Consider the following 23,908-nt stretch of genomic DNA (forward strand, 5'->3'; position numbering starts at 1 on the left):
GCTAACGGTGAGAAGTCAGCAGTAGTGAGGACCAGTCCCGTGGAGGCGGCCTCGCGTCGGTGCCTTATGGTGCAGTATCTGTTGGCAGGGATGAACAAAAAACATCAGCGCTAGAAACGCAGACTCCCCTATCGCTCGCGATATGTGAGAGAGGGGGTGTCCAGCGCTGGATGTGTTGTTCACCGTGGAGGCTAAATCAGGAGGGAATAAGGTTAGGGTTGGAGCGCATGCGCACAGAGGGTCATGTAGAGTTCGTTCGGGCATGCTCCAGAGTGTTTTGTGGGTTTTTTAGGATAAAACCACGTGGGAGAGCGACAGGTCGGAGAGGATTGGTGGAAAAAATGGGAGATTGGACGAAGGGGAGGGCAGAACGTAGTTTTTTGGCAGGAAAATAACCTTACTCTTTTGTTAAGTAGTAGAGATAATGAAACACATGTGCAAATGTGCTTTCTTGTAACTTAGTAGAAATTGAAGCGAGCCTAGCAAATGAAACACAAAAGAACATCTTAAAGTAATAAACATATATGAGGCATATATCCTCAATGTAATCACAAACAACATCAGTTCAGATTCATGCTCGTTCTTGAATATTGACTTCTTTACATTGGATCTTTGATGTATTGCATATAGAACAATATTCCTGAAAATTGGGTGTCATGTATGAGAAGATATACATATCAGCCAACTAACCCAAATGACCGACTGATAGGAAGAAGAGTCCGTTTTTGTCACTTCAAAATAAATTAAGAACTTTTTTTTCAAAACATAAAATCAAGAACTATCATGTAACTTGGGATTGAAGCATATCATTATCAACATCAAAGCAAGTGCCACAAACATGTAATAATGAAAAGGGAAAAAAGATCTCACCCATCCATAAGAAACTAATTGTAGAACTCATTTGTTCTGCCTCACAGACCTAAATACCTGCTTAGGAAATTAACCAACATGGAGCATGGTTAGAAGGATGAAGAATACATAATTTTTATCTAACATGTTCACAGTAACAATAATTAATCAATGGAATGAAGAATGGTAGATAGAGGGGGTAAGAAAAAACTAAGGCATGCAAGTGATCTTGAAAAGGTAGTCCTTGTTCATCTCGGCCTTCCTAAACACATGGCGAGGATGATGAACACGCCGGACCCCTCCAGCGTTGCCCCCAAGTTGGTCGTCACCTATGAATCCCTTCCGCTACAGTATAATTTTGAGATTACTGCACATTTACATGATAAGATTGACCATGGTTGCATTTCAGGGCATGAATAGACTGCACAGGGAAATTGATGTGGGTGACACAGGATGTGGATAGCAGTAGAGGAAAGGTAGTGAGGACGGTGATCGTCGGGACGACTCTGTGGTGTCCCGACGAGACGAGCCGCATGGTGGCAGCCTAGGGAGGCTAGGAGCTCCACACCCTCCTCGATGTCGTTGGCGAAGTAGTCGAGGCACAGTGTCGAATCGCTGGATCATCCATGTAGGTGGCTCACTAGTGTGGCATGATACGTCTCCAACGTATCTATAATTTGTGATTGTTCCATGCTATTATATTATCTGTTTTGGATGTTTTATATGCATTAATATGCTATTTTATATTATTTTTGGGACTAACTTATTAACCTAGAGCTTAGTACCAGTTTCTGTTTTTTCCTTGTTTTAGAGCTTCGCAGAAAAGGAATACCAAACGGTTCCAAACGGAATAAAACCTTCACGATGATTTTTCTTGGACTAGAAGACACCCCGGAGACTTGAAGATCAAGTCAGAAGAGCCACAAGGTGGCGACAAGGGGGGAGGGCGCACCCCTGCCTTGTGGGCCCCTCGCGACTCCCCTGACCTAATTCTCCCTCCTATATATTCACATATATTCTCAAACCACCAGAGCATCCACGAAAACACATTTCCAATGCCGCAACCTTCTATTCCCATGAGATCCCATCTTGGGGCCTTGTCTGGTATCCTGCCGGAGGGGGATTCGATCATAGAGGGCATCTACATCAACTCTATTGCCTTTCCGATGAAGCGTGAGTAGTTTACGTCTGACCTACGGGTCCACAGCTAGTAGCTAGATGGCTTGTTCTCTCTCTTTGATTCTCAATACCATGTTCTCCCCGATGTTCTTGGAGATCTATCCGATGTAATCTTCTTTTGCAGTTTGTTTGTCGAGATCCGATGAATTGTGGATTTATGATCAGATTATCTATGAATATTGTTTGAATATTCTCTGAATTATTTTATCCATGATTTCATATCTTTGTAATTCTCTTGGAACTATCGGTTTAGTTTGACCAACTAGATTGGTTTTTCTTGCAATGGGAGAAGTGTTTAGCTTTGGTTTCAATCTTGCGGTGTCCTCTCCTAGTGACAGTAGGGGTAGCGAGGCACGTATTGTATTGTTGCCATCGAGGATAAAAAGATGGGGTTTACATCATATTGCTTGAGTTTATTCCTCTACATCATGTCATCTTACTTAAAGTGTTACTCTGTTCTTCATGAATTTAATACTCTAGATGCAGGCAGGAGTCAGTCGATGTGTGGAGTAATAGTAGTAGATGCAGGAACGAGTCGGTCTACTTGACACGGACGCGATACCTATATTTCAGAATCATTGCCTTGGATATCGTCATAACTTTGCGCTTTTCTATCAATTGCTCGAGAGTAATTTGTTCACCCACCGTATTATTTGCCTTCAAGAGAGAAGCCTCTGGTGAAACCTATGGCCCCGGGGTCTATTTTCCATCATACTTGTTTCCGATCTTCTATTTTCCATCATACTAGTTTCCGATATTATATTTTCCATCATGTAAGTTTCCGATCTACTATTTTGCAATCTTTTACTTTCCGATCTATAAACCAAAAAAACCCAAAAATATTTACTTTATCTTTTGTTTAGTTTTATCTATCTCTACCAGATCTCACTTTTGCAAGTGACCGTGAAGGGATTGACAACCCCTTTATCGTGTTGGGTGCAAGTGTTGTCGCCGTTCTGGGACCGGGGTGCTCACACTTGCCTGCCTGTGGCCCATGGCGTGGCTCCATCAGAGGCCCTGTATGGCCCAGTTTGGCAGCAACAACACAAGACCTTCACGAGGAGCCGAGCCTCGCGAGGCGGACGACACCAAGACCTCCCTGGGGGCGGCCTCTCTAGGCTGGCTCGTGAGGAGCGGAGATATCAAGGTAAGGTGCACCTCGCGAGGTTCACATGATGTGAGCCATGACAACCAAGGCCAGGCGGGCGCCAGCGGGCGCAGCATGCCAGTTTCCCCTTTGGTGCTAAGTGGGCAAGCGCAGGCACGGAGACCCGAGGAATCAAGCAAAGGTTTCCATATTGGTGCAACAAGACCAAGACCGCCAGGAGGACGGAGGTCATCGCGGAGCCCATGGCAGCGTCACCACCAGAGCCTTTTGTAGGCGAAGACTACTTTTGTCAGGATAACTTGTACTAGTTGTATCCCTTCGAATTTTGTCGTTGTGGGATCCCTTCCCGCCTAACATTTGGGAAGAGGACCGATGCCACTATAAATAGGACTTAGCCACCACCATAGCGGGGCATCTCGGATGGGATCCATTCCACCCTGACCAGCTCACCAGCTCATCAAGCTCAAGAACACCTCACCTCCTGAGGCTATTCATCCACTGTACTAGCTCATCCTCAGCCCCTCGAGGCAATCCACCACAAAGCTGGAGTAGGGTATTACACCGCAAGGTGGCCCAAACCAGGATAAATCAATGTGTCTCTCGTTCTTTGGGTTCGTCAAGTCAAGTTGTGGAGTCGTTAGGCGGCAGGTCAGGGAGTAGGAGTTCTTCGCACGCACCCCAGTGTTCGAACCTCTCAAGGGTCTGCAGAGCCCTGAATACGACATTTGGCGCGCCAGGTAGGGGTGTGTCAAAGCCTCTCTTCGGTTGATCAACTCGCCGTCGCTCCATCATCTCCAAGGAAGATGCTCGCCAAGCCCGTGCTAAGCGTTAAGCCGCTCTCGCCGCGCGCGTCGCCCAGACGGCCCCCGTCGGCGGGCCTCCCCATCGTTCTCCACCACCAGCCACCAACGTCGTCACCGGCCCGGCGGGGAACGAGCAATAAGCTTCATCGCAGCATCCCTCCGTGCGGTGGGACGGACGCACCGCCACCCCGCCGCTCACTCTAGTCGGCTCGTCGTCCCACGCTCGTTGCGGGCCCACGGACGTGCAGGCTGCGCTGCTCATGGCGCGTGAGCTCATACGCTACCACCCCGTCGACGACCTCTATGAAGATTGGCTGGACTGCGTCGCCGAGCTAGTCAGCGTAGCTGGGGGATCGCCTGCACCGTCCCTCTCGCTGCCTCGTCCGCCGCCTGCTGCGGGCGACGTAGCCTATGGAGCACATCCGCCATCTCCTCGTCAAGACGTTGCCCTCGGCCCAAGACGCGTGCCCCTCGGTGCGATCCACTGCGCCAGGCGCCCGGGCATGAGGAAGAAAGCTGTCGTGAAGTCCAATGGCCGCAAGAAGGTGCTCCAGCGCTCCCTCCACCGCCACGTCAAGACCGCGCACCACCTGCAGCGGTGGTGCACGAGCACCAAGAACAGGTTCCACCCCCATGACGGGCTCCGGTGACCACAGCAGGCTGCTGCACCTTCACCCCCGAGCTATGCAGCGTTGTCTGGCCAGGCAAGTTCAAGCCTGAGTTGCCTCCACACTATGACGGCACCCTCGACCCTACGGAGTTCCTGGAGCTCTACAAGATGAGCATCGAGGCGGCCAACAGCGACGAGAAGATCATGGCAAACTAGTTCCCCATGGCCCTCAAGGATGGCATGCGCTCGTGGCTCCTAAATCTGCCCGCGGGATCGATCTCCTCCTGGGGTGAGATGCGCGAGCGTTTCGTCGCCAACTTCTAGGGCACTCGCTGCCGTGAAAGTGCAACTATCCCTAGGTGGTTTTGGTAATTCCTAACAACATATAGCTCATTAAGCTAATGCTATTTCAAGATTAATATCTCAGGAAAGCTCAATGATTGGCATGGCATGGATGAGAAAAGTGGACCCCTCAAAATGCTAAGGACAAAGGATTGGCTCAAGCTCAAAGCTCAAGACTCTACATTTTTATATTTTAGTGATCCAAGATCACATTGAGTCTATAGGAAAAGCCAATACTATCAAGGAGGGATGAGGTGTTTCTTAATAAGGTTCTTGCTCAAAATGCTTAGTGATATGCTCCAAAACCCTCAACTACTTTCTCACATCCACATATGACCTAAACCAAAAGTCAAACTCGGCCCCACCGATTCTTTCTATCCGGCGCCACCGAGTTTCAAATGTCATAGCCACTACCACAAACCCTAGGCAAATCGGTCTCACCGATAGGGATCTCGGTCTCATCGAGATGGGGTTGTAATCTATCTGTTTCCCTTCGTAACATTTCAGTATCATCGAGATGAGCGATCGGTCCCACCGAGATTGCAATGTAAACTCTCTATTTTCCCTTCGTAACGTTTCGGTCTCACCGAAATGAGCGATCGGTCCCATCGAGTTTACCTGACCAACTCTCTGGTTAGCTTATTACCAAAATCGGTCCCACCGAGTTTGTGTAATCGGTCTCACCGAGATTACGTTATGCCCTAACCCTAATCATATCGGTCATACCGAGTTGCATGTCGGTCCCAAAGAAAACCCTAACGATCACTAGCTTTGCTGAATCGGTCCGACCGAGTTTAATCATTCGGTCCCACCGAGTTTGGAAAGTTATGTGTAACGGTTAGATTTTGTGTGGAGGCTATATATACCCCTCCACCTCCTCTTCATTCATGGAGAGAACCATTAGAATAAACCTACACTTCCAACCTATATTTTCTGAGAGAGAACCACCTACACTTGTGTTGAGACCAAGATATTCCATTCCTACCATATGAATCTTGATCTCTAGCCTTCCCCAAGTTGCTTTCCACTCAAATCTTTTTTCCACCAAATCCATATCCTATGAGAGAGAGTTGAGTGTTGGGGAGACTATCATTTGAAGCACAAGAGCAAGGAGTTCATCATCAACACACCATTTGTTACTTCTTGGAGAGTGGTGTCTCCTAGATTGGCTAGGTGTCACTTGGGAGCCTCCGACAAGATTGTGGAGTTGAACCAAGGAGTTTGTAAGGGCAAGGGGATCGCCTACTTCGTGAAGATCTACCGCTAGTGAGGCAAGTCCTTCGTGGGCGATGGCCATGGTGGGATAGACAAGGTTGCTTCTTCGTGGACCCTTCGTGGGTGGAGCCCTCCATGGACTCGTGCAACCGTTACCCTTCGTGGGTTGAAGTCTCCATCAACGTGGATGTACGATAGCACCACCTATCGGAACCACGACAAAACATATGTGTCTCCAATTGCGTTTGAATCCTCCAAATCCTTCCCTTTACATTCTTGCTCTTTGCATGCTTGCTTGAATTGTGTTAAGATTGCTTGACTTGTCCAAAGTTGCTAAAATCTGCCAAGAACTAAAATTGGGAAAAGGCTAGATTTTTATTTGGTCAAGTAGTCTAATCACCCCCCCTCTAGACATAATTTCGATCCTACAGACCGCCCGCCTTGCCGCGGGTGACCTTCGGCGCATCAAGCAGCAGCCTGGGGAGACCCTGCAGAAGTACATCAAACGCTTCAACATTGTTCGCCTCAAGATCCCCAAGGTTTCTGATGAAGCCAACATCTCGGCATTCTCCGGTGCCGTTCGCGATGTCAAGATGAAGGAGGAGCTCGCTAATCCATGAGGACCTATGCACGCCTCTGGAGATGTTCTACATGGCTACGAAGTGCGCAAGAGCTAAGGAGGGGCACCTCTGCCTCCTTGAGATCCCAGCTACAGACCCAGAAGGCCAAAGTCAAGGACGTGAAGCGCAAGTGGGCTGCTGTGCTCACGGCCGAACCAGAGATGAAGCGCGGATGCGACCACCCAGAGTCGTCCAAGGGCAGCCGTCCATTCTGCATCTTTGACAACGTACATAGACACAACACCAACGACTGCCAGGAGCTCAGGGCCATCCACGACAGGCGCCTCGGTCGACGCCCTGAGCACAATGACTGAGGCTATGGCCTTGGAGGAGGCAGAAGCGGAGGACGTTGGGACGAACGCGGCCCCCGCCAAGAGTGGCGCGATCAGCCTCATGAGGATCGCTAGCCATGCTAGCCTCGCGAGGGAGCCTGGAGAGACCAGCCTCGTGAGGTCCGTCCTCAGGGCAACGCCGGCCTCCGTCCGCTGCCGCCACCACCAAGAAGGAACGACCACCACCACCAAGACGAGGGAGCTGGGGGCTTCCTGGAGCCTCGCGCCATCGCCTGCATCTTGGGTGGCGCTCAGGGCCCAGCTTCCCATCGCATCTTCAAGCAGTTCGCTCATGAGGTGAATGTGGCCCTCCCCAGGATCGAGGACACACGCCCACTCAAGTGGTCCAAGTGCACCATCACCTTCAGCTCGTCCGACCAGCTCAAGTGCGCGGCAACCACCGGCGCCCTCCCGATGCTCTGCTCGCCCATCATCAGCAACGTCCTTGTCACCAAGACCCTCATCCATGGTGGCGCAAGGCTCAATGTTCTTTCCATCGAGACATTCGACCGCCTCCAAGTGTTGTATGACCAGCTGCAGCCCACCAAGCCCTTCCCAGGAGTGACCGATGGGTCCACCACCCCGATAGGGCAGATTCGCCTCCCTGTCACCTTTGGCCAGCATGACAACTACCACACTGAGCTCATCGACTTCGATGACACACACATCCGCCTCACGTACAACACCATCCTTGGGTATCCGGCCCTGGCCACGTTCATGGCAGTGACCCACCACGGCTACAACGTCCTCAAGATGCTAGGGAGCCACGATGTCATCACGTCCACCTGTGAGGAGAAGGACGCGATGTGCTCCCTTGAGCGCGCCTACCAGGCTGCGGCGGTTGAAGACCCAGACAACGAAGGCACCACCTACCCTCCTGAGGTAGTCCCCAAGAAGAAGAAGCTACTACTCCACCAAGGGCCTCAGGAAAGCGGTGTCTCTAGCGGCACCACCTCAGGACTAGCGCCCACGGATGGGGCGCCTCCCTCTCTCGCATAGGAAGGCTCGCCCGGCGCCCTCCTCAGGCTGGGCTCGAGGGCTCTCTTCTAGAGGGTTTCTGACCTAGCCAATGTCACGAGGGAGGCGCTCGGGTACCTCGTGGAGGAATGCTTCACCGCACTCTTCCCCCGCGAGGGCGCTAGGCACAAGGTGCCAGGCGCTCAGGAGTTCATCACCAAGACCGCCGAGGAGCTTCAAGAGGCGAGAGTCATGCGTGGCGACCATCGCCTACAACCCGCGGCTCCTTGTCCTGGCGAGGACAACGAGCTGCGCGTCTGCATCAACATCGAGCTTAATAGAGCCGCAGCTCAACAATGCTTCTGTCCTTCGCATGCTGGTCGGTGTGAGGGCCCACCTCATAGCTATGTTCGCATGCCCTTTGGCTTGCCGAACATGGCTGCCGCCTTCTAGCATCGCCTGCGAAGCATCGTGGCCGCTCAGGAGGCCAGGTACCACACGGTCCTGGCGGAGGCAGCGACAGTTCTTCGTGAACCTCCCGAGCCTCCAAAGCCTCCCGAGGTTGAAGGCCAAGGCGGCTCGTGAGGAGAAACCTCTTCAGGGCAGATCTCCAGCTACTTCAATACCCCTCCAGCAACGGCACCAGGTGACATTTTCCAATTTATTCAGTTGGGGGTGCCCCTCGGGCTGCAACATCCGCATGTCGCATGGGCATGTCCCTACGACGCATATCCTTTTTTGCATCTTTAGTTTACCTTGTTGGGGGTGCCCCTCGGGCTGCTGTAGGATCGAAAGTATGTCTAGAGGGGGGGTGATTAGACTACTTGACCAAATAAAAACTTAACCTTTTCCCAATTTTAGTTCTTGGCAGATTTTAGCTATTGTAGGACAAGTCAAGCAATCATGACACAATTCAAGCAAGCATGCAAAGAGTATATTGGCAGCGGAAAGTAAAGCATGCAACTTGCAAGAATGTAAAGGGAAGGGTTTGGAGAATTCGAACGCAATTGGAGACACGGATGTTTTTCCCGTGGTTCGAATAGGTGGTGCTATCCTACATCCACGTTGATGGAGACTTCAACCCACGAAGGGTAACGGTTGCGTGAGTCCACGGAGGGCTCCACCCACGAAGGGTAATGGTTGCGCGAGTCCACGAAGGGCTCCACCCACGAAGGGTCCACGAAGAAGCAACCACCCACGAAGGGTCTACGAAGAAGCAACCTTGTCTATCCCACCATGGCCATCGCCCACAAAGGACTTGCCTCACTAGCGGTAGATCTTCACGAAGTAGGCGATCTCCTTGCCCTTACAAACTCCTTGGTTCAACTCCACAATCTTGTCGGAGGCTCCCAAGTAACACCTAGCCAATCTAGGAGACACCACTCTCCAAGAAGTAACAAATGGTGTGTTGATGATGAACTCCTTGCTCTTGTGCTTCAAGTGATAGTCTCCCCAACACTCAACTCTCTCTCATAGGATTTGGATTTTGTGGAAAGAAGATTTGAGTGGAAAGCAACTTGGGGAAGGCTAGAGATCAAGATTCATATGGTAGGAATGGAATATCTTGGTCTCAACACATGAGTAGGTGGTTCTCTCTCAGAACGTATGAGTTGGAATTGTGTATGTGTTCTGATGGCTCTCTCCACGAATGAAGAGGAGGTGGAGGGGTATATATAGCCTCCACACAAAATCCAACCGCTACACACAGTTTTCCAATCTCGGTGGGACCGAATCAACAAACTCGGTCGGACCGAAAAGGTAAACCTACTGACCGTTAGAGATTTTCGGTGGGACTGACATGCAACTCGGTAGGACCGATATGGTTAGGGTTTGGGCATAACGTAATCTCGGTGAGACCGATTACACAAACTCGGTGAGACCGAGTTTGGTAATAAGCTAACCAGAGAGTTGGTCAGGTAAACTCGGTGGGACCGATTTGCTCTTTCGGTGAGACCGAAAAGTTACAAAAGGGAAACAAAGAGTTTACATTGCAATCTCGGTGGGACCGATTCGCTCTTTCGGTGAGACCGAAAAGTTACGAAAGGGAAACAGAGAGTTTGCAATCCCATCTCGGTGAGACCGAGATCCCTATCGGTAGAACCGAATTGCTAGGGTTTGGCAGTGGCTTATGACAAGTGAAATTCGGTGGCGCCGGATAGAAAGAATTGGTAGGACCGAGTTTGGCTTAGGGTTTAGGTCATATGTGGATATGGGAAAGTAGTTGAGGGTTTTGGAGCATATCACTAAGCACATGAAGCAAGAGGCTCATTAAGCAACACCTCATCCCTCCTTGATAGTATTGGCTTTTCCTAAAGACTCAATGTGATCTTGGATCACTAAAATATAAAATGAAGAGTCTTGAGCTTTTGAGCTTGAGCCAATCCTTTGTCCTTAGCATTTTGAGGGTTCCACTTTCACATCCATGCCATGCCAATCATTGAGCTTTCCTGAAATAGTCATCTTGGAATAGCATTAGCTCAATGAGCTATATGTTGTTATGAATTACCAAAACCACCTAGGGATAGTTGCACTTTCAAATCTCCTCCTTTTTGGTAATTGATGACAACATATAGATCAAAGCTTCGACAAATGATATAAGCATGAAATATATCGTCGCTTTGAGAAGTATGTGACAAGTAAGAGCTCCCCCTAAAATTTGTGCATATTTAAAATTTGCTTTGGACTGCAAATGCACAAAGAGTTAGAGTCATGGGTTACTCTTCCATGTCACATACATCTTGGTGGAGCGCTTAAAATGATAAGAATGAAATACATGCACTCATCACCAAGAATAGTGAATGATCACATAAGATAGATAAGATGATAATATTAAGCAAACATTAAGTGTAGCTTATGATCAAACACATGATCATCAATGTCTCACGAGCAATGACATAGTATCTCACACAAAAGCAAACAAAGTTCAAAAAACCACCAAATAAAACAAGAGAGAATAAAAGCAACACTCTCTTTCGAAGCCTATGATCTATACATTTTCTCCCCCTTTGGCAACAAGTTACCAAAAAGTTCCTAGAAAATGCATAGTGCTAAGTCGACACTCAGGCTTGATCTTCAGGTGGTGGTGGAGTCCGGAGCACTCCAAGGACGAAGCCTTCTGTAGACGTGGTCGGAGTCGAGGCTGAAGTGGACGCTGGAGCTGGTGGAACTGAGGCTATAGCTGGTGCAGACGTGGTGGCTCTGGGGTCAGCAACTGGCACTGCAGATGACCTCGGACCTCGTGGCACTCTGGCAAAGGCATCAGTTGTAGTCTTGCCTCTCCTCTCCTGCATGTCATCCTGGAGCTGCTCCACTGCAGTCTGAATCTCTGTCACTTTGACATCCAAGTCATAGAACTTTTGTTCCATGATCCTCTCTAAGCTTGCCTGGTTCTGAGTTAGGGTGCCTAGTCCTTGCTCAATCCACAGGGTGGATGCAATAAAGTAACCAAGCTGCTCTTGTTTGGTTTTCAGGAAATATTCAGATGCCTCCTCTTGAGTAGGCATCTTGGCAGCTTTCTCCTTCCTCGCCTTCTCCTTCTTGGCTTGTGCTTGTGCAGACGATGGTTCATTCTCAGTCATAACAACTTGATTATCTTCAAAATCTGGACGGATGGGCAGGTGTTCCTTGTCCAACAAGTATATGCCCGTGCCCATCTTAGAGTTGATGAGCTCCTGAATCTGTGGGGCATATCCACAGCTCCTCTTCTGGTCTGCTGCTGTCCTCTTGATTGTTTCAATCATAAGGCTCATGACTTTGAATTTCTGTGGCACATCAAATATATGAAGCAAATTGATCGCATGGCCTCTGATCATCTTGTGATCACCTGACTTGGGCAACAAGGTGTGCCTAAGGATCCAGTTGATAGTTGGCAGCCCTGACAGAAGATAATGCACTGAGCCAAACTTGAAAGTATCAAGTGCTCCATTTGGAATTTCCTTGTACATGTTGGACATAGAGTTATGATCCATCTTCTTCTTGGCATAGATATCCAAGTCATCCTCATGCTCTTCAGGGGCATTGATGAGCTGTGCCCACTCAGCAACTGTAGATTGGTACCTCGTACCCTCAGACATCCATACAATTCTGCCATCTGAATAAAAATGTGTTGTGGAGTAGAACTGCATGATGAGTTCCTCGTTCCACTTTGTGAGCTTCTGCCCAACAAAGTCCTCTACTCCACATGCCTTGAAGCTGTCCTGCACTCCAGGGTAGTACTCTTCGTTGTCCTTGATGTATTGCCAATCAACCCATCGCATATCACAGACAATTGGCTTCTTGTCTAGCAGCACTGTCTCATAAAAGTCTTGCTGCTCCTTGGTGTGAAACCTGTAGTCAACTGCAGTCCTTCTCCTTGAAGCATACGGGTCTGCTTCTCTCCACTTTCGGAGCCCTGAATCTCTCCTGAGTTTCATATCCTCAGCCACAGGATGAGCATCGTTGTGGTCTGGGATCTTGGGCTTGAGCTTTCTAAGAACATTCTCTTCTTCTTCTTCTTCTGCAGCTTCAGGCACTGGGGCCTTGTTCTTCTCAGTAGCTGGGATGCTTCTTGTGTTCCTCTTTGGCTTTGGCTTTGGAGCTGGCTTGGCCTTGGAAGCAGCTGCCCCTGTTCTTATGGCATCACCCATTAGCTTGGGTGCCTTAGGTGCTGGTGCAGCTACCTCTTCTTCTTCCTCCTCATCTTCCATGATGGAAGCCTTGCCAAGCACTCTAGCTACAGTTTTCTTCACCCTTTCTTTCCTCTTCTTGCCTTCAGCAGCAACTGGCTCAATGGGAGTGGGCTTCTCAGTTGAAGCTCTGGCCTTTGACATAGGCTGCCTGCCTGCTGGCCTTTTGATCTTCATCCCTGGTTTTATGCCCTGTGCTGGCTCAACTCTCTTGGAAGTTGCTTCCTCTTCTGCCACATAATCCTCATCTTCTGAGTCTGAGGTTCTCTTCTTTCTCTGTCTTGTGGCAGCTTTAGGCAGATTGCTAGGGGTGCTCCTGCTACCATCATCTGAGGAACTTGAGGGACTAGTGCCCTCACTCATCTGCACTTGCTGCTCTGACAAGTTCTGGCTATCACTTTGGTCTGACATGATGCAAACTCTGACTGCTGACCCTGTGAATAGGTTATAGATGAGATAGAGTGGATGAGCATCACAAAATGTAGAGATTTTTGCAAAAGAATAATTCAAAAACTTAGTTTTAGTTTCCCACTGAAAGCATCTCTGATCTACCGATTTCTAAACTCGGTGATACCGAAGAAGTTTTGGCACCTAAACTAGTGAACTCGGTCAGACCGAGTCACAGTTCGGTGGCACCGAGACTGCTAGGGTTTCACAGAGTTCCAAAATCGGTCACACCGATAAGTAATTCTCGGTCAGACCGAGTCTCACTTGTGCAATGGCATAAGCCAAATCGGTGGGACCGAGTTTTTCAACTTAGTGGGTCCGAGATGGTTTCGGCGGAAACCTAACCCTAAATTTTTCGAATTAAACCTAATCTACGAGTTCATTGACTGGATAGAAGTTTAACAAATGTGGCAAGAATCATGATGATCACAATGTGCTAAGAATCGGATTGGGGAATAGCACAAAGATTGAGTCCATACCCTAGTTCGGCGGAGACTCGCTACGACGGCAACGGCGGGGTTGAATTTTCGTTGACGGCGACGGAGACCAGCGACTGGAGGCGGCTGGCGGCGAGGAGACGATCTGGAGACCAAGTTGGCAGAGCAGGCTATCGCGCGAACGAAGGGGTTCGGAGAAATTTCCAAATTTTTTCCCGTGACTATATATAGCCCGACCCTGTCGGTGTGACCGAGTGGAACGACTCAGTGGCACCGAGATGCAAAACTGTATACAGTTGTTGCAACTCGGTGTGACCGAATGGTTCAAATCGGTTGCACCGAGATCGAAAACCTAGATCAACTTAATGATCTCGGTAGGACCGAAAGTAGGGTATCGGTCAGACCGAGAATCATAAAGAGGTTTTGGAAGTTTAAGTCTATGACGAATCGGGGACTCCGAGCGCTCCTCACACAGAGTGGTTTGAATCTGACTTGATCAAATTTTGTGATGTATCATGAATAGAGTTTGAGACGAGAAAAGCATAGATAGCTAGAGGAGGTTCTTAGGCATTCTTGTCCATCCACTTGGCAAAAGGAAATAAAACCAAACAATCAAAACAACAAGTGGATGTCCTCGAATGAGTAAAATATGCAACCAGCATGCTCACACAATAAGATGGCAAATGAAATATGTGACAAGGCATGCACAACCAATTCTAGCATCTATCAAGCAATTTGCGATGACAAGGTCATCTATATATGAGTATATTGACTTAGGAGTCAAGTGAGAACACTTGATCATAGGTCATACTCATCGTTTAAGCTCAAGTGGGGTTACCACTTTTACATAAAGCATTGTTGTGTTCACATCTTTAGAGTTGCTTTAGCTCAAGTCTTAGAGTAAAGCTCCCCCTAGATGTGATATCCCCCCTTAGAGGGATGAACTAACCTCGGGTTTTGTCGATGATGACTTCATGTAGATGTTGAAGATGTGGATGCTCAATGTTGATGTAGATCACTTGGAGCTATCCATTTGAGTGAATTGCACTTTCAATACCTACATGGGTTAGTCCCACAAGGAACAAACAAGGATATCCATAGACATAGAGTGATGCACACACAAGATGATGTCCATGAAAACTTTTAGTTACCTTGTCCCTTGTCTTACCAACAAGAGGGTTTGTGACTCCTTGAACTAGTGCAAGATGTGGAAGTTGATTGCACTTGTTCTTGCCAAAATGATAAGAGTGAAGTATGTTGGCGGAGTCACCCTCAAGAACTCTCTAGTTCTTCTTCTTTTGGATCCACACCATCTTGATGGGAATCCTTGGAGTTGTAGTCGTACTTGATGAAGTGGAACTTGAAGTAGTCTTGGGAATCCACTTGACTAAGGTCTTAGGAGCTTCTTCAAATGCATCAATTTCCTCTTGAAGCTTGTCCTTGCCTTTTTGCTTGTAGTCTTGTGGTGGAAGATCATCTTGAGCTTGTGTCCCCTTGAAAGAAGTATCATACTTCTCTTGTTGAGGAACAAACTTTGTCTTGGGGTATTGATCTTCTTCCCACTCAACTCCATTGGCATTGAACTTTCGTTCAAAACCAACACCTTGATTCTTCCGGTGCATTCCTTGCTTGCGCACAATTTCCTCGAATTGCTTACTCCCGGCAAGGCTTTTGTACACTCCTTTCTCTATAATTCCCTTCAATAAGCTATTTTCTTGCTCAAGTGTAACTTGGCTAAGAGAATCATTAGTGGAATCAAGAGAACTACTAGAAGCAACAATATTGGATTTAGCATGATCATTGTTACTACTAGAGGAAGAATCTTTCTTGTTCTTGTTACTAGACTTGACTTGAGGCATGTAAGTGGATAAGAGTAAACGCTTGGCAATGTAAGAAGAACTTTTCTTGCGGAGATCATCATTGATTGCTTTTAAGAACTCATGCTCTTGCTCAAGTTGAGCTTTTCAAAGCGTAATTTCTCATGAGCCTTAAAAGTTCTCGATGATCTTCGAAGATAGTTTCATGAGCTAACTTAAGAGTGTTTAGTTCTTTAGTTAGAGCCTCAATCTTCTCCTTATCATTGTCATTCGTTTTATCTTGATTAGCATGATTAATTGACGTTTCATCATAGTATTCATCACTAGAGTTGTCAACAAGCAAATCATCACCTAACAAGTCATCTTCATCACTATTGAAATCAACATACTCGGGGTGTGTTACCTTAGGACCTTTGGCCATGAAGCATCTTCCAATTCCTTCATTTGGTGAGTCAAATATGTCGTAGGAGTTGGTTGACACAAGTGCTAGACCGGCAACACCTTCATCTTGAGTATCTTCGGAGTCGGAGTGATAACTTCTCTCGGAGTGGCTGTCGGAGTCGGAGCCGGATACCCATTCACCAACATGAGCTTGATGTCTTCGTTTTGTGTAGCTCCTTGATGATTTTTCCTTCCTTTCCGAATCCTTGCTTCTCCGTGAGTATCTTCGTTCATAACGATCATCTCTACTCCTTCTCTCTCTTGGTGGTGATTCTTTGCTTCTTCTTTTTGGAGAATCTTCTCTTCTCTTGTAGGGAGCCGTACACTCATTGGAATAGTGTCCGGGTCTTCCACAACTGTAGCAGTTTCGCTCTCGACTAGAAGATCTTTTGTCATTGTAGGACCTTGACTTGAAGCTTCTATCTTTGCTTCTACTCTTGTAGAACTTGTTGAAGTTCTTCACCATTAAGCTCAATTCTTCATTGAAGTTTTGTTTCTCACTTGATGATGTAGGGGCTTCACATGAGGCTTTGTAGGCACCACTTGATTTGTTGTGAAGTTCCTCTTTATCCTTAAGTGACATCTCATGAGCAACAATTCTTCCAATCACCTTCGTTGGCTTGAGATCTTTGTAATTGGGCATCATTTGGATCAATGTGCACACGGTATCATATTTTCCATCCAAGGCTCTTAGAATCTTCTTGATGATGAATCTATCGGTCATCTCTTCACTTCCTAAGCCGGCAATCTCATTTGTGATGAGAGCAAGCCTAGAGTACATTTCAGCGACACCTTCACCATCCTTCATTTTGAACTTGTCAAGTTGACTTTGAAGCACATCCAACTTGGATTCCTTGACGGAGTCGGTACCTTCGTGCATATCAATCAAAGTGTCCCAAATTTCCTTTGCATTCTCAAGACGGCTGATTTTGTTGAATTCTTCGGGGCACAATCCGTTGAAGAGAATATCACAAGCTTGAGCATTGTATTGCAACATCTTCAACTCATCCGCGGTAGCTTCACGGTTTGGTTCTTTCCCATCAAAGAAGTCACCTTGCAAACCAACACACACAATAGCCCAAACGGCGGGGTTATGTCCAAGAATATGCATTTTCATTTTATGCTTCCAACTAGCAAAATTTGTACCATCAAAGTAAGGACCTCTATGGTGATAATTTCCCTCGCTAGACGCCATACTCTCCTAGGTTGTGAAACCAAGGCTATGACCACCAAAAGCTATGGAGATCAAAGCAAATGGAGACCAAAGCTCTGATACCACTTGTAGGATCGAAAGTATGTCTAGAGGGGGGTGATTAGACTACTTGACCAAATAAAAACTTAACCTTTTCCCAATTTTAGTTCTTGGCAGATTTTAGCTATTGTAGGACAAGTCAAGCAATCATCACACAATTCAAGCAAGCATGCAAAGAGTATATTGGCAGCGGAAAGTAAAGCATGCAACTTGCAAGAATGTAAAGGGAAGGGTTTGGAGAATTCAAACGCAATTGGAGACACGGATGTTTTTCCCGTGGTTCGGATAGGTGGTGCTATCCTACATCCACGTTGATGGAGACTTCAACCCACAAAGGGTAACGGTTGCGCGAGTCCACGGAGGGCTCCACCCACGAAGGGTAATGGTTGCGTGAGTCCACGGAGGGCTCCACCCACGAAGGGTCCACGAAGAAGCAACCACCCACGAAGGGTCCACGAAGAAGCAACCTTGTCTATCCCACCATGGCCATCGCCCACAAAGGACTTGCCTCACTAGCGGTAGATCTTCACGAAGTAGGCAATCTCCTTGCCCTTACAAACTCCTTGGTTCAACTCCACAATCTTGTCGGAGGCTCCCAAGTAACACCTAGCCAATCTAGGAGACACCACTCTCCAAGAAGTAACAAATGGTGTGTTGATGATGAACTCCTTGCTCTTGTGCTTCAAGTGATAGTCTCCCCAACACTCAACTCTCTCTCATAGGATTTGGATTTTGTGGAAAGAAGATTTGAGTGGAAAGCAACTTGGGGAAGGCTAGAGATCAAGATTCATATGGTAGGAATGGAATATCTTGGTCTCAACACATGAGTAGGTGGTTCTCTCTCAGAACATATGAGTTGTAATTGTGTATGTGTTCTGATGGCTCTCTCCACGAATGAAGAGGAGGTGGAGGGGTATATATAGCCTCCACACAAAATCCAACCGTTACACACAGTTTTCCAATCTCGGTGGGACCGAATCAACAAACTCGGTCGGACCGAAAAGGTAAACCTAGTGACCGTTAGAGATTTTCGGTGGGACTGACATGCAACTCGGTACGACCGATATGGTTAGGGTTTGGGCATAACGTAATCTTGGTGAGACCGATTACACAAACTCGGTGGTAATAAGCTAACCAGAGAGTTGGTCAAGTAAACTCGGTGGGACCGATTTGCTCTTTCGGTGAGACCGAAAAGTTACAAAAGGGAAACAAAGAGTTTACATTGCAATCTCGGTGGGACCGATTCGCTCTTTCGGTGAGACCGAAAAGTTACGGAAGGGAAATAGAGAGTTTGCAATCCCATCTCGGTGAGACCGAGATCTCTATCGGTAGAACCGAATTGCTAGGGTTTGGCAGTGGCTTATGACAAGTGAAACTCGGTGGCGCCGGATAGAAAGAATTGGTAGGACCGAGTTTGGCTTAGGGTTTAGGTCATATGTGGATATGGGAAAGTAGTTGAGGGTTTTGGAGCATATCACTAAGCACATGAAGCAAGAGGCTCATTAAGCAACACCTCATCCCTCCTTGATAGTATTGGCTTTTCCTAAAGACTCAATGTGATCTTGGATCACTAAAATATAAAATGAAGAGTCTTGAGCTTTTGAGCTTGAGCCAATCCTTTGTCCTTAGCATTTTGAGGGTTCCACTTTCACATCCATGCCATGCCAATCATTGAGCTTTCCTGAAATAGTCATCTTGGAATAGCATTAGCTCAATGAGCTATATGTTGTTATGAATTACCAAAACCACCTAGGGATAGTTGCACTTTCAGCTGCATCATCCCCAAGTTGTGTGGGTCCATCCCTGTGGTGTGTATCGTTCTTGCATCTATCTGGACTAGCTTTACCTCCTTCCATGAGTTACTTTAAGATTATTATATGTCTGTCCGGTACTTCGATACCATGAACGTAGTACGCCCTTGCAAATCCACCCACGACCGCCTCATGATTAAGGACTGGGACGACGTATGTGCTTGGGTCCGTCCCTGCAGTGTCGCTAAACTCAAGAGGCTGAGCTCTGGCTCACGACCAGCTACCGTGTACGTCACCTCCCATGGCCCTTGGTGCCTTGTTCTTCCATAAGCTAATCGCGGGCGAACGAGCCAGGACGCGCGACCCGGTGCCTCGCCACCACGGGAGCCGCGTGCCGGTTTTTTTCTTCAGGATTTTTGCATGAGAAGATGGGGCATGGCGTCTGTGCTCGGGTCTTCCCTACAGCATCGATAAACCCAACGGCTAAGCTCCGTCTGGCAGGCCGGCCCCGTTCACGTCACCTCCTGGGATCGTTGGTGTCTGGCCTTCTCATGTGATCGCCTCAGGAGATTCATTTGGCGCAGGTATCCTAACCATCTCGCAGGGCCACCACAACTATCAAGAATCAAATTCAGGTGCAACCTGCCTCGAGGTAGGGCCTCGTGAGTCCTGCGCTGGCTCACGAGTGCCCAGACACACCTCGTCTAGCCCTGCCGTGTAAGCCACGTGTCAGGGTGGGGTTGTACACGCCCCGGGGGCTCCACTCAGAGGGAGCCCTCACCCACGCACTAGTGGAAGCACCATGCTCCATGCTGGCAGTCGACACGGTTGAGGCGCGGCTATGCCCGTGCAAGTGCGGAAGCGCCATGCTCCGCGCTTGTGATAAACAACTGAGGGCGGCTCTATGGCCGCATCAACCTTGGGGAGTCACCATGCTCAGTGTCCAGCCTCATCGCAACACTTTCCCCTCGGGATAGTCACGCGAGGGGGCTGGGCACGGGGGCTGCGCTCAGGTCACGCCTGGCGTACGCCACCCTGCCAGGTCCCTCGGACCTTGTGGTCGCGCGTCCCTCACGAGCGGGACCTCGGCGAGAAAGGGTATGAGGGTCTGTTTGTACATCAAGGGGGACTCCTGAGCATCGCGACTCAGGAGCCTAACTGGCCACGTAGCCCCTCACCCCTTGGTCTCGTCCTGGTGATCCAGACGATCCAACGACAACTGAGGTATGTGCGGGGTCGGGCTCTGCCGATGCAGAATGCTAAGGCCTACTCTCGCATCTCCTTCCCGCAAACCGTTTGAGCGTCAAGGGGGACTCCTGAGCATCGCGACTCAGGATCCTAACTGGTCACGTAGCTCCTCATCCCTTGGACTCGTCCTGGTGATCCGGACGACCCAATGGCGGCTGAGGTATGCGCGGGGTTGGGCCCTGCCGACGCAGAACATTAAGCAAACGGGAAGGAAATCGTGGAATCCTAACAAATTATTACAAGACATATTGTTCTTCAAATACCAAACAGAAGTTTTAATGCCTCCACGAGGCACGGTGCATATTGCAGGAAAACAAAAGTGGGAAGGAGCACCGCCAGCAAGCCTTCTCTTTAGCCTTGGGCGCCGCCGTCAGGGAGTGCCCCGTCATTGACAGCGTCGTCGTTGCCCATGCCATCAGCCGTGGCTGTAGGATCGGCGGCACCATCAGCCGAAGGCGTGGGGTCGATGGCGAGGAACTTCTCTAGCAGGGCCTCCACTAGGTCCTTCACGGCGTCGGCAGCAGCTGTGCAGTGCTCCTTGTCCATAGGCTCAAGCAGAGCTCCAAGGTCGGCGCTCGGGTCGCAAAGATGGAGGTGGCTGAAGATGCGCGTCATAGCCGAGGAGGAGAGCACGCGGGCTTCCCCTTCCACCATGGTGCCGACCCCATTGGCAACCCCCTCGAGCACCTCGACAAGCTGGGGGAGCAGCTCGGCAGGGCCTTCCTCAGCAGTCACCAACGACTTCTTCAACCCCCTTCCGTAGAGATCCCGCAATGCCTTGCGGGACCTCTTCTCAAGGGAATCGAAGGCAGCACGATCAATGACAAGGATGTTAGCCTTGGCCTCCAGCAGGGCCTTCTCCCTCTCCACCTCCTCCTTCAGCTTCGCCAGGCGATCACGCTCAGCGGCCTGCGCCCGTGCCGACTGCTCCAGCTCGGTGTCACGACCGGAGACCGCGTCTTCTCGAGCCTTTAGCTTCTCCTCCCATGCCTCGCGTTGACGAGCCTCGGCAGTGCGCTCATTGCGCAGGGTCTCTAGCTCGGCCTCCGCCACCCGGCAGCACTCCTTGGCGTCCTCGACAACCTTCAACGCCACCTCACGGGCAGCCGCGGCTAGGTCGGCGGCCATCTTACCCTCCTCAAAAGCTGCCACGACATGACCCCATGCCGCCCTCACGGACGCATCAGATCGCAGCCACCCCGAGCCCAACTCTAGTCGCCCCGACGCCAGCCAATGGTCAGCACCCTGAAGGTCGTTGTGAAGCTGGGTCAGCGCGAGAAGGGCGTCCTCCAGGGCATCAGGCGAAGTAGGGGATCACGGCCCAGCGATGTGATGGAAGGGAGAAGAGACGACATCGACAGTAAGGCCTGCAGGTTAGCGGCAGCAGAAGGGGCCAGGGGCTGTGGAGCCTTCGCGACCTCAGCAGGTGAGCTGGGGGCGGGAGTTAGGAGCCGGCTCGGCTACAGAGATCGCCTTCTCCTGAGGACGAGCTTCTAGATCTTGCGAGGACGACCCGACCGCTGAGGCTTGGGAGCCATCACTGTGGGATCACGGGTTCCGGCAAAACCCTTAAGGTTCGAACACTGGGGCGCGCACGAATATCTCCCCCCTGTCGATCCACGTCCTAGCTCGGCTAAGATCTTACGAACTAATTTGACGAACTCTCAACACAAAGGACATAAGATTTATACTGGTTCGGGCCACCGTTGTGGTGTAATACCCTACTCTAGTGTGGTGGTGGTGGATTGCCTCTTGGGATGAGGATGAACATTACAAAGGGAAGAACAGCCTCCTGAGGTTGAGGTGTTCTTGTGCTTGGCAAACTTGTGTGTGCTCTGGTCTTTCTCTCTCTGTGCGTCTACGGTTCGGTCTCTCTGGTCTTTCTCTCTCTGCGCGTCTACAGTTCTGTCTTCTTGTGTGTCTCGGTTCTCGTCCTCTGTCTCTCTATCTCCCCAAGCTATGGTGGCGGCTAGTCCTATTTATAGAGGCCCAGGCCCCCTCTCCAACTATTGAGCGGGAAGGGAGCCAACAATGGCCAATTTCAAAGGGGACAGCTAGTACATCTTATCCTGACAAAAGTGGTCTTCGCCTGCAAAAGCCTCTGGTGATGACACCGTCTTGGGCTCCATGGTGACCTCCGTCTTGCCGTCCTGCTGGTCCTGGTCTCATTGCACCAATATGGATACCTTTGCTTGATGCCTCGGTACTCCGTGCCTGTGCTTGCCCCCTTAGCACCAAAGAGGAAACAAGGACGCTGCGCGCGCTGGCACCCGCCTGGCGCCCGCCTGGCCTTGGTCGTCATGGCTCACGTCACTAGAACCTAACGAGTTTTGCCGTGCCTTGAACTCTCCGCCCTCGCGAGCCAACCTGGTGAGGTCGCTCCTGAGGAGGTCTTGTGTCGTCCGCCTTGCGAGGCTTGGCCCCTCGCGAGGGTCTTGAATGTCTTGTTGATGGAGATGGGCCGTACGGGCCTACTAGCAGAGCCACGCCGTGGGCTGCAGGCAGGCAAGTCTGGGGACCCCCATTTCCAGAACGTCGACAGTAGCCCCCGGGCCCAAGGCACGCTCGGGCTTGGCTTCGAGGCGAAGCCAAAGGTCAAGTGCGGAGCGCCGCGGGCCCCAATAGCCTGCGGCCTTGGTCGACACGTGGCGGTTGATCGGACGTGGGCGTCTCCGTTTCCCCATGCTGCCTTGGCAACTACCCGACTTGACAAGTCCATGCGACATGCAAGGAAAACCATCATTACCTGTGATCATGGGGGTGCTGGTTGGCCTTCTCCTGCTATAAATGAGGAGGGGGCAGAGCCCCCGTCGCTCATCTCTTCTTCTGCCTCTCCCGCTTCTTCTCCTTCCTAGCTCCACTCCTTGCTTGTGCAGACATGGCGCCGATCCGGAGGTTCACTGCCGCGGAGAAGGGGAAGGCTCCCCTTACTGAGCCTGAGTTGCTCCCATCGAAGAAGAGGAGGTCTCATCACCGCGAGATGGTCGTGAGGCCGGTGGTGTCGCGGCCATGGTAAGAAAGGCTGCCGCCTGGGTAGCCGCTGCCCTTGTATGCTCATGCCGACGATTCCGGAGGGAGGAGCGATGAGCGCCGCCGCCCGCGCCAGAGCCGTGGCCGCAGAGGCGCACGCCGTCGCCCCAGGGGTCCATGCGACGGACTCGTCGCGCGAGTTCGTGCTGTGGGTGGTGATGCCCCCGAGCACCTGGATTCGCCTTCCGCAGTTCTTCGCCATCGAGATGCCGCCGAGAGGCCTTCGCGAGCTTTGGCTTCAACACGCCGACTGTGACGCCCCAGTGACTAGAGCGGAGATTGGAGCTGTTGCCTCCGGGAAGATCTTCATGACCCGAGGCTGGGGCGAGATTGCCCGAGTCTCCCACGCGGATGGCGCCCTCGTGATCCAGTTCGAGTACGACGGCGCCTCCATGTTGTTCTTCAAGGTCTTCGACGAGGAAGGCCGCCGCCTGGAGTGCTGCCCTGAAGGAGGTCGCCAAGACGACGCTGCGGCGGGTGCTGGGCCGGCCGCAGGCCTTGCCTGCAGCTCCTCCAGCGACAGCGGCGACTCTTGCTAGTCCAGCGACTCTCCTGAGCTCTTGGAGTCTCCGGAGACGAGCGATGACAGCTACGTGCCCCCGAGCTCCCGTCGAGCCCGGAGCAGGGCTGCGGCGTCCAACCGCCGTCGCCGCTGATCTGGATGGGGTTGGCACCGGCATCGCGTGGCCCACTGTTGATGATGGCGTCGGCGACATTGGGTGCGTGTAGATAGAACTCCTTGGAATCCCTTCCCTTTTGTTCCCTGTGAGGAATCAAGAAATCAACCCTGTGGGGGCATGTAAAGC

This window comes from Triticum urartu, chromosome 6 (genome assembly GCF_003073215.2).
Source record: "Triticum urartu cultivar G1812 chromosome 6, Tu2.1, whole genome shotgun sequence".
NCBI classification, from domain to species: Eukaryota; Viridiplantae; Streptophyta; class Magnoliopsida; order Poales; family Poaceae; genus Triticum; species Triticum urartu.